At 39.2% G+C, this 17,203-nt stretch overlaps 1 protein-coding gene across 2 annotated transcripts in view; it reads left to right on the forward strand.

Annotated features, from left to right (window-relative positions):
• Positions 1 to 11,038: 11,038 nt before the first annotated feature.
• APC (APC regulator of Wnt signaling pathway) overlaps positions 11,039 to 17,203 on the forward strand; it is an 81,727-nt gene continuing 75,562 nt past the window's right edge. For both annotated transcript variants that reach the window (XM_085305359.1, XM_085305360.1), the window contains exon 1: positions 11,039 to 11,160. The gene's annotated coding sequence lies outside the window, so the exon portion shown is untranslated. The remainder of the gene's footprint in view (positions 11,161 to 17,203) is intronic.

The raw sequence follows: 17,203 nt of genomic DNA on the forward strand, positions 1-17,203 counted from the left end.
TTTTTTTTTTTGTGAGAATGACAGAGTACTAGAACAGGTTGCCCAAAGAGGTTGCTGAGTCTTCATCCTTGGGAGATATTCAAAAACTGTCTGGACAGGGTCCTGGGCAATGCACTCAAGGTGACCTTGTTTCAGCGGGGGGTTGGACTTGATGATCTCTAAAGGTTCCTTCCAACCTCAACCGTTCTGTTATTCTCTGAACTTTAGTGATCCAAGCATCACTTAAGGCTTAGTTCACGAGATTAAATTGTTTGTGTGAATGTTGCACATTTTTTTTCTAGAAATCAGATACCAATAGAAAGTTTTCTTATTTCTGAAGTTAATGCTGAGTATCACTTGTTTTAAATAGATTCTGAAAGGTGCTGAATTGCAAAAAACTGAATTTGGCTGTTAATAGACTGGCCTTTTTGTAGTAGCTGGCATGCAGGGGGAATTGGAAGGAAACTAGGGCTTTTTGTTGTTGTGTGACAAGAGAGCAAAGAAATTGTGAAAGCATAAATTGTGTGAGCTGACTCTCCTTTTATTAATGRAAAAACTTCTCAGGATCATACAAGCTTTTTCTCCTCTCTAAAAACCCTGCTATGGAGATCTCACATAGCTGTTCTTCCACCCAAAGGGCTTTAGCAAAGAATCTGTTAAGAACTGAGGAATACTATTCCCATATAGCATAACGATTTTGTAGCATATATATAYATAAAAATCCCAAGCTTGCTTGTGTAAATTTTATATAGACAGTTCTCTTGCATGTGCCTACTCTCTTTGCTCTTCCACTTCAAACTAAGTCAACTGTATATTAAGAGTTTTATGACTTTGTCATGCTTAGCTGCTGTTTCTTGGAATAAGATTTTTTTTCCAATTTTTTTTGAGTATACTGTAAATTGAATCCAGTTGATCAGTAAGTGTTTCCCTCTGACTCCTGGTTTGTGGTGTTACAGGTTTGGATTGCAAAGTTCCCCTTTGGGTAGGGAGATGCCTTTTATCTCAAAGTTACTTGAATGCCTGAATAAGCATGTCAGTATAGACTTAGAGCTGTTATTGTATACACTGAAATGGTTTCCTCTTCCTTGCTTTGTTTGTCTCTTGCGATTATCACTATATAGSAGAGTGTTTCTCAACAGATTTTTGGGAACAGTAAGATAAATATTGATAGAAATAAAAGTATGACATGGACTGAGGTGTTTTGGTTTTATAAACAAGATCTGAAATTCAATCATGGTGCTGAAAATCAAAGTACTTTAAGATTAAACATATCCTTGTAGCTATAGTGGAAATAACTCATCAGGCTTATCCTTTTCCATAGAAGTTGTAAGGTAGTAAGAAAAACAAGGAAATACAGTATGTAATGAGCATAATTTTATTTTGTTTTGCCAGAAGTACTGCGAAGATTTCTTGCATTGGGATTTTTTTAACTGTTTTTTTGTACCAGTCTTCATAATATATTTGTGGCATTCTCTGTTTAGAGTAGTTGATATTCCTTCTTCGCTATAATTCAGCAATTGTAACTACACTTTTCCTGTTTGTTATAGGTAGCTGTTACTGCACTGTGGGTGTAAAGTTCTTGTTTACAATGTCTTACCTTGCAGCTGATCTCTGTTCTCAGAGAACTGATTGATTTGCCAACCTTGTGCTGTTATGAGTAATGTTACTTTTCATGCCAGTTGTGCCTGGTTTTGGAGGAGAATATATGGAAAGCTAATGATGAGAGTACTTATGTTGTAATTAACAGAACAAACGAGTGTGTTGCAGAACAATTTATATTGAGAAATGAACGGGACACATGCAGCTGTTCTTAGGTATTTTTGGTTATTGGGGGTGGATTTGGTTACCCCTTGCTCATAGGGTAGACCTGAAGACCAAATTTACCCATACAGCGAGGGCTTTTTTTGTGTGTGTGTTGGGGGGGGAAGCAGGGAGGTGATAGTACATGTTGTTATAAGTGTGTGAACATATTAAAATGGCTCTGTTCACATGCATATTGATTCTGTCTTAGGGAATTGGATAATCACTTATTTCATAGATCTTTGGTATTATCTTTTTTATTTATATATATATATATATGCATGTGTGTGTATATATGCATACATACACTATTTACACACTAGATGCAAAGCCTAGGAATTCCTTATGGTGTAGTTACACTAATGTATATTCCGTTGGATATTTGTGAGGGGATTTGAAAGATGTCTTGGGAAATAAATGTATCGTGTTGATCCCACTTATTCGCCTTGGAGTTCAGAAGTCTGGAGAACAGACTTTTTTTTAAGAAAACTTCAAACATGGTAACAATACTGTACTGGACTGTAGTAACTGATTTATTCTAGGAATAAGGCTTTTCTGAGGGCTGTGGTATAAGAACTGGAGGAGATACGTTCATGTTGTATGATTACCAATCATTTGATTTGTTATCCTAATAGATGTTTTAATTATTATGACTTCTTCCAATAGTGTGATATAACAGCTTTTATTTTTATTTGAATGATGGTTGCTCTTAGGCTTCCTGAAATGCAGAAAATGCTTCTCTATTTCAAAAAAAATATTCTAGTACAGAATGGTATAATTTTTGATTTATTAAATAATACAGTCCATTCCTTGCTGACTGCTGTTGAACCATCTGAAAAGAGATAGAATCATAGAATCAGTAAGGTTGGAAGGGACCTCTGGAGATCATCTGGTCCAACCTCCCTGCTCATCAGCAGGGTCACCTAGAGCATGTTAGACAGGGTTGCATCCAGGCAGGCCTTGAAGATCTCCAGAGAAGGAGACTCCACAACCTCTCTGGGCAACCTGTGCCARGGCTCCRTCACTCTCACAGGGAAGAAATTCCACCTCACACTCAGGCGGAACTGCCTGTGCTTCAGTTTCTGCCCATTGCCTCTTGTCCTGTCACATGGGACAACTGAGAAGAGTTTGGCCCCGTCCCCTTGACACCCTCCCTTCAGGTACTGGTACACATTGATAAGATCCCCCCTCAGTCTGCTCTTCCCCAGGCTGAAGAGGCCCAGCTCTCACAGCTGTTCCTCACAGGGCAGGTGCTCCAGCCCTCTGGTCATCTTTGTAGCCCTACGCTGGACTCTCTCCAGTAGCTTCATGTCTCCCTTGGACTGGGGAGCCCAGAACTGGACACAGTACTCGAGATGAGGCCTCCCCAGGGCTGAGGAGAGGGGCAGGATCACCTCCCTCCACCTGCTGGCAACACTCTTCCTAATGCACCCCAGGAGACCATTGGCCTTCTTGGCCACARGGGCACAGTGCTGGCTCAGGGTCTGTTTGTCAGGCACCAGCACTCCCAGGTCCTTCTCTGCAGAGCTGCTTTCCAGCAGGCCAGCCCCCAGCTTGTCCTGGTGCTGAGGGTTATTCCTCCCTAGGTGCAGGACTCTGCACTTGCCCTTGTTGAACCTCAGGAGGTTCCTCTCTGCCCAGCTCTCCAGCCTGKCCAGGTCTCTCTGAATGGCAGCACAGCCCTCAGGTGTCTCAGCCACTCCTCCCAGCTTGGTATCATCAGCAAACTTGCTGAGGAGGCACTCCATCCCCTCATCCAGGTTGTTGATGAAGAAGTTGTACAGGATGGGACCCAGTACTGAGCCCTGGGGGATGCCACTAGCCACAGGCCTCCAACTAGACTCCACACCACTGATGACGACCCTCTGAGCTCTGCCTTTCAGCCAGTTCTCAATCCACCTCACTGTCCACTCGTCTAGCCCACACTTCCTGAGCTTGTCTAGGAGGATGTTATGGGAGACAGTGTCAGAAGCCTTGCTGAAGTCAAGGTACACAGCGTTCACTGCTCTCTCCTCRTCTACCCAGCCAGTCATTAGAAAACATAATTTTTTTGTTTAAACTGCAGCAATGTTAGTTGGCATTTTTGTCAGACAACAGTCACCTCCATTGCTTTGTGTATGTTGTAACATCCTTTGGAACAGGGTAGGAGTCAAGCTGTGAAACATGACACCTTTTGAAGCTGGARCAAAGTAGATTGATCAAAAAAGTTCATAAGCTTCTGATGTTGCTTTTTTTTTGTTTAGAGTATCTGAATAAACATAATAAAGTGAATTCAGCAGTGGTTGCTTTTTGGAGACGAGTCATAGTAGGGCTATCTTAATAGGTTTAAATTCCAATGCTAGCCTTTTACAGAATTTCCACATTGCCTAACTGCATCTTATTTGTCTTGGTTTGTGTTAATCGGAATAAGTATCGTGTTTGTGTAGTTACTTACCTTCAAATCACTGTCTTATTTTCAGAATACATCTGTTATTGTAATTGTAAAAATCTTTTTCAGTCTTTTGATCCTCACCTTGGTGTCAGTGGTTGTGAAGAGAGGGAGTATCACAACCTTGAATCACTAGCAGTTGCAGTTCAGTAAAAATCAGGTGCAGTTTAGTTAAATTCTAGGATTCTAGCAGGCTTATTCCTAAGACCAGTAGTTTGGCATGCTTTCATTTGTGAGCTTTTTGTGCAAATAAATGCTGACTTCAGGTTCCTGAGGCTTTGAAACATTCTGTCAGGAATTTGCTTAATGCCTTGAAAGGGCCTAAGGAAGTGGGTGACCTTCACAGAACTCTTGCCTATGCAGTAGAAAATACCTTTCCCATAGATGACCTAGCATCTGACCTGAGGCTTACAGTATTGTGTTGTCCTGCTTGTTTGATTGAAAAGTTTGGCCATTTTGTCATTCTGCTGTTCAATAATGTTCTCTAAATAGCTGGGAAGGCACCTTACTTTCATGAGAGCAAGAACTCAACTTCCATTCTGAAAGAGCTGTTCAGATCTTATTGGTAYTGCTGTGGTGCCTTTCTAGCTTAATACTTGCCAGAAGGAAGCACTGTCTCTTCTGCTTATGTTTAGGACTTYCTAGAGTAGAAAATTCTCACTTATGATAGGCAAAAGCATATAGGTCATAAAGGGATAAATAGCTGTGATTCTCTTTCTCTCCCTTTTTAAATAGTAAAAAGGATTCAAGAGTGAACTTGTGTTGAACCCAGGCTTTTTGGTGGTTTTTTTTTTTCTTTGCTTGTTTGTTTATTAAGGCTTTCGTCTGTGTGTTTTGTGGAAAAAATAGATTCAGGTATTTGAGTTGGACATTCCACAAAGGGATGCTGTACATGCCCTGAATAATGGGATTTCTTGAGTTAAATGCCTGCCTTGTCTCACTGGGTTTGTTCGCAACTTCTGAATTTTCTGCCCAGAGAGAACTGTATACAAGATCTCTGCTCTCTTTGAAAATCCAAGGGCTCCAGTCCAAAACTTGAAAATCCAAGGGCTCATGTTAAATATGCTTGGTTATTCCATAATAATCATTTAGAGCTTGGATATGGAATGAGTTTTGGGAAAGGTGTTGCCTGTCAGCAGGCACTATACACTGGAATCTAAACCCAGCAGAAAAAAGAATGCTGGTGATGTGAAATTTGTTGTCTTTTTTTTTTTTAATTGCTTTTGGCATCGATAACTTCAGTGTCAGCAATTCTGAGGTGAAAAGCTTCAGTGCCAGTAACCTTGACAATATAATTGGCAGCTATCACTGCCAAGAGGACAGTGTCAGTGGGCAACATTAAGATAAATGAGACTCTGAGGTTACCAGAATCTGCTCTGTGGTCATAGTCCTTCCACGTTGTTGGTTTTAACACAAAGCTAAACTGAATGTTTTTTTCRTTACAAAATGTAGCAAAAATCCCCCAAAGCTTGTTTGCAGACTTTTGCTTAATCGCACTATTGATAAAATAAAAACTTTGAATACTTTCCAGTTTCCCTATAGATTCAATTTTTAATTTTGTTAATGTCAGTCTTCCCCCTCCCCCTCCAAATTTCAACAGAATTACTGTATTTGTAATTTGTTCCCCAGTGTCCAAATTGTTCAACTACAAGCCCTTCATTGTATATGACTCTAATTTTAGCCAAGTCTAGCAGAATGGTGACTCAAACTTCTGTAATATTCCAATTTCCACAAGAGTAAGAAAAAACCCACAGAACAGAGTTCCTGTACTTTGCTGTAGCATTTTTTCTGCATTTTCAATCTTGTTGTTATTTCAGTGAAAACCACAGATCTAAGTTAGAAACACAAACTGAAAAGGACATTAGTTAATATGATTTTTTTCCCCATTGGTTCCAAGTACATGTTATATGTTTATAAGTATTGTTACATACATTTGTGACTCTTATTTCCATATACTGAGTATGGCCAAGGGTTGAAAAGCTGAAATAGAGTAATGGTACTGAATTTACCTGTGTAGATCTCCAAACATGATTCAGAATGACCTCCAGAAAGTTTAAGGTCTGGATATCAGCTGGGAATCAATGAAACAATTTGTTTGATCAAATCTTCTTTCATTTGCCTGTCAGTCTCATATAATTGCATTCAGAGTGCCAGGACTCACAGCATAGCCTGAGTACCGGTTCATAAACAAATGTGGCTATTATATTTTTTTGTCTTGCTTAGATTATTGCTACTAGCTTAATGTATACACTGTAAAACTCTGCGCTGGTGTTCATTTAGACTCACTTCACTGTTGCATTAATGCTTTCCGGTGCAATCCAGTAGCCAGAGTGTTATGAGTCTTGTTAGTTAATATAAGACTAATGGTATGTTTAAATTGGTGTGGAATTAGGTCTCTGGCAAAARGTTTAGATGCCAGTCCAAATGATGGCTTTCTAATTAAATGTCTAAATGTCATTGTTAAGACCTTGAGAACAACTAGACTTAGTTTATAAAGTGTTTTCCAAAAAATGTTTCAAGTGCATGAAGCTGAAAAGAATGAATTGAATGGAGAAAAGGAGTCCTTGTCTTCCTCTCAAACCAGTGGATTTGTGTATTGCTTTATTTGCATGAAAAAGTAGTTTCTGTACATGACTGTCTGTATACTGTTCCAAATCTGTCTCTGTCTTACTAGTGAGCAAAATGTGCAGATCTTYTTTTTTATGACTGGAATGATGCTTAAAATGATACAACGGTACTGAAGAGTCCACGTGACAGCCTAGTATGTGTGCGGCAATAAAGATCTGAAACCCGTTGTAACAACAGAGCCTGGTAGTAATTTGCTATACTGTTTTATGTTTTAGAAGTCTCAGATGTTCAACATATTGTCTACCATGGCTAAGTTTTGATTTGGTTTCTGCTAATATATTAATCTTAGCCTTGAAAGTCATATTCTTTACTATAGGTAGCATAGGAATATAAGAATTTCTGTGCTCTATCACATTTTTTATTGCCTGAAAATTTGCTGACTTGTAACTTTTAAGGGACATGGAATTTTTTATAGATTCTAGCAATGATCAGYGTGGGCAATTTGCCACCTAGTTCGTTGTTTGAAGGAGAATTGTCCATTTTATTCAATTCAAGCTTTAAGTTTATGGAACTGTTTGTAAACATGGATGGAGAGTGCTTTTGATCATTCTTGCTTCTACACTGCGTTCCCTAAGTTATATAATTATATTGTGGGAATTCTAGAAACCCATTAAGCATCAGTATCGCTTTGTGTTGGGCAAGCCTCAAGCCCATAAAAAGACGCAATTCCTGCACTGAAGCAATTACACTGCTCCTAACCTGCGGTGTAGGCTGTTTCCAGGCAGCTGAACTGGGGAATAAGATTTCGTGAAGCACACTCCTAGCACTTCCTACCATTTACTTTTGGGGAAATGAAAGGTAATAAACTGTAAACTAAAAGAACATCAGGAAAGTATTGAACAGGCATAGAGTAGAAAGCACATGCTCTTTTGCTTGTTTCTTCTTCTAGTACAGCCGTGCTATACAACCTTTCATGGAAGTACTTGGACTCTATAGGTGTCATCATGCTCTAGCATGTGCCTGAATCATAGATATTACCTTTTATGTGGTGAGTTCACATCTAGACACACAAAAACAGTTCCAGTCAAATCACTCATCCACATGCCTTTAGTCAGCTACACATCYGATCACATGGTGGGTGAGTGCTGTGACATGACTGTCACCTGAAATTTTCATGTGATAAGACATATTCAGTCACAGATAGGACAAAAAGTTCAGAGACAACAGAAGTAGGAAGTGAGACTAAGGAACAATTCATCTGTAATATTAAATAAGAGCATTTCAATTACTGCCAGTTCTGTTAGTGGAGGAGAATTTTGGTTTTCTGTCCCTGTGACAGAATGGATTTTGCCTGTGTTGTGCAATCTCTCTTATTGCTTCTTCCTTGCCACAATAAATAATATCCACTGTGGAGATTTCTGTTGTCATCTTGGCACCTGAGGTAATTAGCTTGCAAAATGAACCGTTTCAACCTTGTGGGAAACTTATTTTATTTGTATAGAAACAATATGTCTTATGCTTGCTAGAGTTTACTCAAGAATGCTCAATACCAGACAAGCTTAAACATTAAAACAATACGAATTATTTCCAGTAGAAGGGTCAATACTTGRTTAAAAAATGCAAAACAATTTTAGAAGAGTAATGAATCAATAAAATACAATTCCATGCTGAGGAGGAACCTATGAGTGTCAAATATAGTTGCTCCTAAATCTCAGCTAGTTAGGGTTGGTATTCTAGCTGACTTGCCTTGGGGATCTTTGAGAGTACATTTTTTCTTCATTTAGGGTTGAAGTATTGGGGTTATATTTAGGGCAAAAATGGGAAAACGTTCTTTTTAGAAAGCTAAGCAATACAGAGAACTTTTCTAAATATGGTTGTGATGACTGAAATTTTCCCTTCCCATGCCCATAGAGGTTGGAGTCTGAAATACAAAATTAGCTGCAGTCAGTAGGATGCTTTTCCTCTTCCTGATACTTTTAAAAACTGTATAGCAGTACAATTGCCAGAGAAGCTTATATTTTCAAGGGAGTTGCAACATCTTTCACACCTTAATTACTCTGCTGTCATTTAGGTCTAAGATTTAACGCATACAACTCAGGTATTTCAATTACACATCAACTGGGTAGCTGGGGGCCCTGGATCCGAGCTGGAGAGGGGAAGCTGGTGTCTGCCAAGGTGCCAATCAGATACCTGTCATCTAGAACAGGGAATCTGAAAGCACTTCTGTTTTCCCAATTCAGACAGACTTACAGTGTGTTTTTCTTCTAGGTTATTCCACTGAAGCTTTATTTGTTCKGGGCATAGTTGTTGCCACTCTGTTACTTTAATTGCTTTTTCTTGGTACTTCCCGAAAGTAACTTGGACAGTGGTAAAACGTTCAGCAGTTATGGCCTCAGATGCTTTTTTTTTTGTTACTTTGCAGTTGCTCCTTGATTTCCAAGGAGAACAACAGGCCACAGGAAGGCTTGCKCTGTGTAAGCTGTGCCAGTGCTGAGTCCTGGTGCTGCCTTGGCAGAGCTTGYGGCTGGAAGCAGCTCGCCCAGAGAGGCAGTGAATACTGAGATTTTGCTGCATTTGTCTAGTGAGCAGGCAAGTGTTTTAAAGTGTTCCTGCTCCCTAAGTACTGAACAGGGTAGRTGCACAAACCCACTCTAGCTTATATTTGAATTATTTCTTACTGACTGTTMAGTAAGATGAAACTTCATTACTGGGAGTGAATATCCCAAGATACTCTAGACTGCTCACATTTTACAAAAACAACCCCCCAAAAAAGAGAAGCAAAAAATCTATTTTCTAGCATCACCAGCACTGCAGAAATTAAGAACTGAAGATAGCATTCACTGTTTTGGGAGCTTGACTAAAACTCCTAAGGGCCTCCCTGACACYGAAAATCTATATTTTAAAATCAGGCTATGGATTTCAACTTTCAAATAACCCACTAAACTGTTTGCCACAGGAGGAGAGGGGGGAAAAATGGATGCTGCTGGTCCCTAAAGGCTTGTGCAACAGCAAACTCCCCAGAGAAGTGAAACCCAGATCACCAAGGAAGCACTTTATGGTGAAAAAATATGCTGAAGAACAGAAGAACATTTCCAAAACAAAAGCTAAACCATAAATCTGACATGAATCATTACATTTGATTAACATAGCTATGAGCAGGAAAACTGCATGCTGGCATCTGTGAGGCTGCTTTGCCCTACCCAGGAGCACCGGTCAGTGCTGGGAGAGTGCCACCTCCAGCACCAGCTCATCTCTGCATTCACAGAAGACAGCTAAGGGCAAAGCAATTTCTGCACTGGTCCTGGGAAGAAGAGCTAGAGGACTTTTTGTTCTGACCTTAACAAGCAATCAGCTGAATCTCTGTAGTGTGAGACTTGATTATAATCACTGCAGTGTGTTATGAGTGTACATACACTACAAAGAATTACAGTTCCCAAAGGATCAAATGAATTGTGAACTCTCATGCCTTTCCAGCTCAGAATGAAGCTCTGTGCCGTTTAGTATGACTCCTATGTAAAAGATGCAGAACACTCAAAATCCTATTTTCTTAAATACCTTGTCTCTCCTTACAGACTCAGTCTGCACTGGGCTTTTGTGATTCAATTAACCATAGAGATAGTGGGGGATTTAGTTCCAATTTGTCTGATTTCCAGCTACTGGTTCTTGTTAAGCTTTTGAAAAAATCAGAAATATTTTCAAATTTTTTTGTAATAAAAATCAGCCTCCTTAAGCCATGCAGTATGAATCTTAACCTCTGAGCCATTTTTGAGGTCCTCCTTTGAACTCTAGCATTTACTGTTATGTGCTGCAACTTGGCTTTTTGGTTTTCTGTTCTTTTGAGATTTTATTCAAGATGCATGTATGCTCATAGTTCATAGTAACAATTTTTCATTGAGAGTTTTCTAGATTGGTTTAATAGGAACATCTTTCTCTAGATAAGAGCCTCTGTTGAGGATCAAGTCCTAATTTAAGTGTTTAAGAGATTCTAATAACACTAAAGGGAATGGCCATTACTTTGTTGTTTTTCTAGACCTCGTCACAGCCTTTGCTGTACTGGTTGTTAAAAAAGGTATCATCAATATAATATATCAAAATTAGTAGCTGGAATCATTTTTTTTCCTCTTAGCATACTTGGAGAATGGTGGTGGCCAGTGTTTTTTTTTTTAAAAAAAAGTCTTTGTTTACAGGGTCCCACAAAAATTCACCCTCCCTTTTCCTTTTTCTTGGGCAAAACGCACATGCTGATGACCTTCAGCTAACTAGACTAACTGATTTATCACTACTGAAATGTCAGAATGCTTACAAGAAATCAACTTTTGGATGAAGGACATCTGGCTCAACCTAAACAAAGGGAAGACTGAAGAGAGAAGATTGTTAAGAGAAAGGTAAATATTTCACTGAAATAATAGAGCTTCCATTTGTCAAAGTGTTGTAGAGTTTGGGATGCTCAAAGGTTCCCTATAAAGCTCTCACAGCCAGGTAGCTCTTTTTTTTTTTTCTTCCTAGCAGTGACTTTTCAACCTCAGCTTACCAAGAAACTGAATCTGATCATCCTTTTGCATGTGTAGTCATCCATTTGTCGTGAACAGATGTGAATATTGTAACTTCTTGTGTCTGCTAAATATTAAGTATAAGCAAAATGTCTTTGTAACTCAGGCCATTGCAGATATTCTAGGCATGTGCTCAGTTTCTACTGGGTTTGACTCTGATTTGGTCTCTGAGCAACTGGCAGTTGTGCAGCGCTGCTTGAAAGGCCAAGAGCTGTGTTACAGCTGAGGATGGAGTATTCCAAGGTGAAAAGATTTGATAACAAAAGGTAACTCTAGTGCAGCTTSGACAGATCTAGAGCATGGCAGTCTGGGGGAGACACTGAGAAAAATCAAATCCTCAGTCTTTCTCCAAGCATTCCATCTTTTGCTGTTCTATGGCCAAGATGAAGCAAAGAGGACAAATCTGCTTTAATAAGCACGTTCCTCTAGGAAGAGCTTTTACTCTGAAAAAATTCACAGAGAATTGCTGAGGTACACTGAACACCATTTTTTATGTGAAGGATGTTCAGCGCTATGTGCTGCCTTCAGTAAAGCTGAAACTGAACTGAAGATGGGTTAGGAAGTGCAATTACAGGTTTACAAAGGGGCTGAATAAGCCTTTAATTTGCTGGAGTTCTGGAATAAGCGAGTGGGTAAATACATGAATCTGTGGAGTAAAATTAAACTTGAAAGCTCTCTGTTTAGCTGGCTACTAAAGACTCTGTGAGCAGTATAGACAAAGGACATCTTTCTAGCTCACATCTGTGAAAAAGTTTTCTAGATTTCTGTAAAGGTGCACCTTTCTAGTGGATTGAATGAGCATCATCCACTTTCATTTTCTTCTGCCTTTCAAACTTTTTTCTTCCTTTAATGTTGCAACAGAGTTTTTTGAAAAGAACTTTTTTCCATTTAAAAACATTTTTTTTGTGAAAATTAATGCAGAATGTTTGTATTGGGTAAGACAAAGACATCTGCAGTTAGTTTGAGAAGGAAAGAGCTGATACATTTTTGTATTGACTATTTCTCTGTTGCATTTCATCAGAAGATCTTAAGGTATAACACAACACTAATCTGACTGCTRCCTCCTGACATCTTACAGAGATGAGGCCTGGGATAAGTAACAACTCAGTTTGTTGATATTTGGACAGAAATTTTCCTAGGTAAAGACCTGTACCCTTGAGTAAGAACACTAGAAATGAGGTCTGGCAAATCTGCCTTACTTTGCGATAGTATTAAGGGGAAGTGGAAAAAAAGCATTGGAAGCAAAGCTAAGGCTGGAAATGTAATAAAATATGCAGCTGTTTAGGAGGGAAAGAAGACTCGTGGCATGGCTGGATTAAGAAGTAATTACAGCACTGAGACAGTAAACTACTTACATATTTGGCAAGAGCTGCAGCAGAGGAAACAAAGCAATACRGTAGAAGGATGCTGTGATGCTTTTAATTATAGATGAGGAAACCATAGTTAATGTAACACAAAGTTAGTGTCAGGTGGGGTTCATTATGCAGCGGAGGTAAAAGAATGGGAAGTGGTTGGTGAAGGTTGTTGAATTACTGGCTTGCTATGCTAACTCCTTCCATTATTGCTGTTGTASTGTTTTTAGAAAGTATATGGCCAATACTACAAATCAGTCCGTGACACATTATTAGCTCTAACTGCAGTGTGGAGGGATGTGCTCCTCCTCCCTGCACAACTTCACTTGCTAAGTGGCAGCAAGACACCTGCATGGAGATAGATAAATTTAGTAAGAGGGAAGAAGGCATGAATGGGAGATGTTTTAGAGAGTACAATACTTCYAGACAAAATTGAAGAACTACAAACAATAGAAAGCATTACATAGTAATGATTTTAAAGAGCAGATGATAGCATTCTGTAAATCTGCCTTGTTTATGAAATAACTAAATGACATGCTTTTTGGCATTCTCATTCAGCTTATGTTGCAGATTTTTTCTATAGTTAACGGACCCTGTGAAAGGGCACTAATAAAATCAGTTTACGCCACATATTTCCCCCCTGCACCTCCCAAAAAGATGCAGCCTGATGTAAGTCAACGTGCAAAATGTGTGTTTTATATTAGTAAATAAAGTTCTGAAGACAAGATCTTAAGTTACCAGTACTACATTTCACGTTTGCAAGTAATATCAAGCATAGTGCCTGGCAACAGAGAGAATTTAACTCGTTATCCAACCCACTTGCTGTGCCCAGAGTCTCTGAGGTAGTTAGTACTGTGCATGCACAATGACTAGTAATGAAATATCAATCACTTCAAATATATGAAGTGGTAAAAGGCCTCAAGGGAGAAGGGTACTGCTGCAGAGGGTGAGGTTAGGAAGACACAGAAAACTGTCCCATTTATGGTCAAGCTATTTAAAGAAAAAAAAAAGTCTCTTGCATTTTCTGTTGTAATATTCTTAATTTTATGAACCAAATGTTTAGGGGAACATCCTTTATGTTTTTGGAAACACATGGACCTTAATCTGCTGAGAGCTTCTGTTTAGCACTAATTTGTAGAGACAAGTATGGGAGTTAAAAACAGGATTATGGCTTAATTTTGTTTGGTGTCAGACTGGATTTTAATAAATGTATTAAGAGACTGGGAGACAGTACCTGACTTGCATTAGGTATTCTATGAAAAGATTGCTAATTCATCTTCTGCAACAAAAAAATCTCATTTAGCTGTTTGAGAACACTGTACTAAATAGAGACTACAGGGATTTTGGCCAAAATAAAACAAATAGTTGAATTATGAATACTGAAATGGAGCTGATGTTTTGAAATACTAAAATTTTGTGTCCCTAGGAGTTCATAGCTTACCTGCAAAGATTTAGTTCTCTTAATGTAATACACATATGTAGTAGGTATTCCTAGACTGTCCTGGGTTTTGGCAGTGGTATTTTTCAGAAAATGAAAAGACCAGTTTGTTCTTTCTGCCAGGTTAGAAAGTACTAGCCAAAAGTAAAATCAAGTCTAAACAAGACTTGTTTTTGTCTCTAAAATTCTGTTCTGTGCTCCTTCCCCCCCCCCCCCCAGGAGACACTGATTTTGTTTTTTTTAATCAAATGCTGCTTCATGAATATCAGGGTCAACACCTAGAAAGCAGTTTTGAAAGAAGTAAATACTTTATATCATACCATTCACCTGTTTGGTTGTATGTTAGTGCTTTAATGCTGCTTGAATAGATGATATGAGAAAGGTCATCTTGTTACTGCTAATGTGCTGTATATTTAACTGAGTTTCATTTAAAATTGGATTTTRCTTCAGAGGCAAGTGCATGTGACAGACACAAAACATAAGCTGCCATTTTTTATAGAAATCGTAACAGAATGGGCATTACTATGAGCAAGGAAGGGAAAGCTTTCTACCTCCCACTCAGCTGTCATGTTGGCAGGAGGTATTGGAGAATCTGCGCCGCTGCTTACGCTCTGCTTGTTCTGTGCATAAATGCAGAACTTAAGGCTGTAGAGAAGTGAATCTAACAGCTTCCATCTGCACTGAATTTCTTAAACCTCTGCCAGCCTGCAAGTGCCAGGCTCATCAGGCAAGAGGTCAGGACTGACCAGAATCTTTTCACAGATTGAGAACTGTAGCTTATAGCTTTTCAGAGTTACAAGAACTGGGATGTAGTGGGGTAAATGAATGGAATACATTATGAAGCTTTTGATCTCGGATGTTCCAGATTGGATTCTAGGAAGAGATTRTGAAAATTAAGTCTACTTCTCAAGCTTAATGTTTAACTTAAAGTATGTATTTTAAACTTAATTTTTAACTTAAAGTATTTTAGCTTTAAAGTATATAGGATTTCAGTTTCTCTGGCATTTAGTGTGGCTTTGAACACTCTAAAATGGCCATTCTAGGCTGTGTTGCACTTGCAAACTATGAACATGATTTAAAACCATTACAGTTCTCAGTTTGACTGGCTCGATGGGAGTATAAGCCACAACTCATGTGGCTCAAGGGAGCATCTTGCCAACTGGTAGTGTAAACRTTGTGATCTATATGTGCACTTGTTTGAGCTATACCGACTTAAATGATTTTAGGATAGAGAGAGCTGCACAACATCTAGGAGCATTTAGTTTTGCTTTTTTGAGGAGAGAAATGGTGGAGTATTATCAGAGTAGGATGGCTGCAGGTCTAATGCACATCTAGGTTCTAAGCTTTTAAGACTGTCAGGAGTGTTATGATAGTCTCTTCCAGCTAAAGGATTATTAATTCACTAGTACAGTCTGTGGTGCATGCAAGTCTGAAACTGAGTTTATCAGAAAATCACAAGGACATTAAATAAAGCTGTAATTAATGGAAGCTGTGTAACAAACATAGCACGAGACACTCACCATTCTTGTCCTAGAGAGTCCTTGAATACTACCCCAGTTTACTTTGTTTAAAATGATTTGCTACTTGAAGATTTTGTGTGGTCCCACGTTGAAGGTAACAGACAACATAATGTTATATCATCTCCTTATTCCTGAGGACTTTGGATGAAAGGTTGGCTGACAAAGAGCATCTTTCCTGAGATTGCAATATTGTCTTGTATTGGGTAGAAAAATGAGCCGTGAAAATGCRTCTGAAAAGGAAGTAGTTGTATTTAAGTGTCTGTGGTGCAATTGCTCGCRTTCCCTACATAGGCCTGCAGTACCTTCAATTTTACTTGGTCCCAAGCACGAGGTATCATGAGTCGGCTAGTTCCATGCAAATCAAAGAAATGATTATASGAGGAACGAAATCTCCTCAGGCATGTAAGGGTAGACAGCTCATTAAAAACACATTCATCCTTGTGTCCAGTTGCATGAGCAAATACTGCCATAAATTATGTAGTAACATGTCATAGGGAAGGACATTTACTTGCTTAGTTCATAAACCATTGCAATTTTAAGTCCTGTATTTTGCTGAGATGTTGGACTGTACTACTTAATAGATTTATTCTAGAATGCTTTGCCCAGAGATTAAAAAAAGACTAATACTGTGCTTTTTCTTCTTTTCTTTAACAAAGCTGTCTTTTATGTAAGAACTAGATTAAAAAAAAATTTATAGACACCAGGTGATAAGCAGGATGTTGTAAAGAGCAAATACAGACCACGAAGTCAAACAGCTGAAATATGGCAGGCTTTCTGCTGTCTGTTGGGTTCAGTAGCACGCTGCTCTGGAGTCTTGYGTCTTCGTCATTAATGGCTCCTTGCATCTTTCTCCTTGGAGAGAGGGGTCAGTTCTGGGAGGAGATTGTACAGCAGAGCCCTCAACTGATTTGTTTGCTCTTCTGGATTTTTCTCTGGTACTCATCACTGAACTTGTACTTGCTGTTCTAATTTGGTGTGGCTTAAATGCATACCTTTTATCTATTATAAAACTGCCAACTGCTAATGACAAAAAGTTGTATTTGGAAAGTGCATGAAGGTGTTCTACTGAGCTATGAATACATTAGAGATAATGTAAGATACACTTGATTCTTTTTAATAAGCAGCATCTATATGTTTTCTTTAGAAACTATGGCGTGTATATTAGCTCTAGTTCCAGGATATGCAGAACCTTTTTTCTAAAAACAGCTATTATTGATGCTCGGGCCATTATATAGATGCAAAGGCTTGTCTGTAGTCTTGCACAGTACTCGTTGCCTGTCGCCCTTTATCGGGAGGGGAGAAGGGTGATCTTCACAAGCGAAGCGATGCAGGTGTTAGGAGGTTAGGAAGGATTTCGGTGTTGTGCCCGTTGCTGTGGGGGATTAATGCTGCGCTACGGAATTGGGGTTGATGTTTCGCGTTCGTGACCAGCTGCTGCCCGCCTTGTCAGTGGTTTAAAACCCACCCAGAAGCTGGGGCACGGGCAATCCGCGCGTGACCAGAAGCCGTGGGCCGCGAGGCGCGCGTGGGAGGCCGCGGGTGGCACTGCAGCACTGCGGCCGGGGCGC

The sequence above is a fragment of the Rhea americana genome, unplaced genomic scaffold (genome assembly GCF_003343005.1).
Source record: "Rhea americana isolate MKP2758 unplaced genomic scaffold, rheAme1 scaffold_22, whole genome shotgun sequence".
NCBI classification, from domain to species: domain Eukaryota; kingdom Metazoa; phylum Chordata; class Aves; order Rheiformes; family Rheidae; genus Rhea; species Rhea americana.